Genomic DNA, 2,604 nt, shown 5'->3' on the forward strand with positions numbered 1-2,604 from the left:
TAGTTTGATTGAAGGATTTTTCTATAAAATATGATTTTTTGGTTGGATGTGTTTTTTTTGGGGGGGGGGGATGGGTCATTTGTTAGTAGCTTTTATGAGTCCCTGTGAAACTGTGTTTGGTTATTTTATTAGAGTCATTTCTTACCTTGGTAAACCTTGTGAAACTTTGGCTGCATTTCCATTCACCATATAATTGCAAAATTCGACATTTTCTAAATAAACTCTCTTAACTCTTTAAGACTCAAGTTTCAAATTTCTGCCTGGATATTTTTGCTTATTTTAATTGTACTCAGTTCTTTGAATGTCCTGTGAGTAGGCCTGTCACAATAATCAATAAATCAATTAATCACATGATAAATTAAAACAAACTCAATAATTTCCATTTGCATAATTTATCGTTTTTCACTTTTCTTTCTTTTTTTCTACCAAAAACTGGATCAAAAACAGTCTGATGCCTTGGTCTCAAGTAGTCCTTTTCTTAATTTTGTTTTCAGTGACTTCATAATTAATTTTATTTATCGTTTCTGTTGTTTTGTTAATTTATTTAACTGTCTTCCAGTTTCAGTGATAAAAGTTCAGTTCATTTGGATTTAAGGTTTATTGATCTTTGAGAATGTGTTCTTGCATTAATTTGACATTAACATTATATCATTTGAAAATGGTCTCAAAACAACAGCATTATCGTTTAAATATGAATCTATACCCTGCTGTTGAGCTCTGCATCCTTCATTAGAAGATGTCCCGTAATCTATATAACATCCATATACAGGGAGAAAGGAAGCAGTACAACAATACACTAAACACAAACTTTGTGCAAAATTTTGTCATAGTATTTTCAATGTTTCTGTTCTCATATGACAGTACTTTAAGATGATGCCTTGATCTTTACGTGATCATTGCTATGCTCACTCAAACATTTGGCTGACAGATGTCTGGCTAACAGAAGTGAGATGCCAATGCTCTTCATTGAGAAACACAAACTTTGTTCACTCACTCACCAGTACACACCACACCTGGTGTGTACTGAGGGACAGGACCCAGTGATGCATGTGGAGAAACGTTTCCACTGACTTCATGAGTCAACATTATAGATACTACCCTATAAATACAGAATGCAGATATAGAGTCTACATGCAAATGTTTGCTTTTGTCTAATTAAACACAAGATTACGATTTGTTCAACTGTTCAGTCGATCAATCGTTTATTTGATTGGCATTTCAGTTCAAAGTGCTTTACATCATGAAAAACACATTATACTATCAAGAACTGTGAAAACCAATTAACAGACATCACACTTTGTCAAGTGGCATCATTTAAATCATCAATACCCATCAAATGTGTCGGTCAGTGTTCCAGTTATTATGGGTCAAAACTGATCGGGGTTTTAGCCTTATTTAAAGGAACTCAGTGTTTCAGTTGTTTTCTGGAAGTTTGTTCCAGATTTGTGGTGCATAGAAGCTGAATCCTGTGTCTCCATATGTGGTTCTGGTTCTGGAGATGCAGAGCAGAACCAGAATCAGAAGACCTGAGAGGTCTGGAAGGTTGATATGACAACAGCAGATCTTTAATGTATTGTGGTGCTAAACAATTCAGTGACTTATTTACCAATAACAGTATTTTAAAATCTATTCTCTGAGCTACATGGATCCAGTGTAAGGACTTTAGAACTGGAGTCATGTGCTCTATCTAACTGGTTTTAGTCAGAACACCAGCAGCAGCGTTCTGGATCAGCTGTGGCTGGAGGATTGATTCTTTAGGCAGACCTGTGAAGACACTATTGCAGTAATCAATACAAATAAGATGAGTTTCTCTAGATCTCGCTGAGACATTAGTCCTCTAATCCTGGAAATGCTCTGCAGGTGATAGAAGGTCGACTTTGTAACTATCTGTACGTAGCTCTGAAGGTTCAGGTCAGAGTCCATCACTACACCCAGGTTTCGGGACTGATCTAGATGTAATAGCTTCTAGTTGTAATAACTGAAGCTGTGCATTGACTAGACCGTTCCTCTTTAGGTCCAAAGATAACTGTCCACACATCCACACATTTATTTGTTCTAAACATCTGTTCAGTGTTTGTATGAGTTCAGAGTCACCTGGTGAGACCATAATGTAGATCTGTGTATCATCTGTGTAGCTATAGCACCCAGTCTTCTTTATAGTAATCAACTGTTCAACATTCAGGTCTGGTTTACAAAAGGTTTCTCAAGAGCAGCAGAAAGTACCACACTATAAAAAAAGTCAGTAAATTTACAGTAAAAAACAGTAAAATGCCAACAGTTTTTGACCGTCATATCCAAAAACATTTAATTACCGTAGAAATTACATGGAACTACCTTAAGTCAAAACTGCAAAAAAAGTCAATAAATTTACGGTAAAAAGCGGTAAAATACCAACAGTTTTTGACTGTAATGTCCAAAACAATTTGCTACCGTAGAACTACGGTAACATGGAACTACTAACATGCTAACATGGAACTACCATAAGTCAACAATGCAAAAAAAAATCCATAAATTTACGGTAGAAAATTGTGAAACACTAACAGTTACTAACGGTTACTGACCGTAATATCAAAAACATTTTGTTACCGTAGAAAATACATGGAA

This window comes from Poecilia latipinna, unplaced genomic scaffold (genome assembly GCF_001443285.1).
Source record: "Poecilia latipinna isolate Pla-1442-1.1 unplaced genomic scaffold, P_latipinna-1.0 Scaffold1450, whole genome shotgun sequence".
NCBI classification, from domain to species: Eukaryota; Metazoa; Chordata; class Actinopteri; order Cyprinodontiformes; family Poeciliidae; genus Poecilia; species Poecilia latipinna.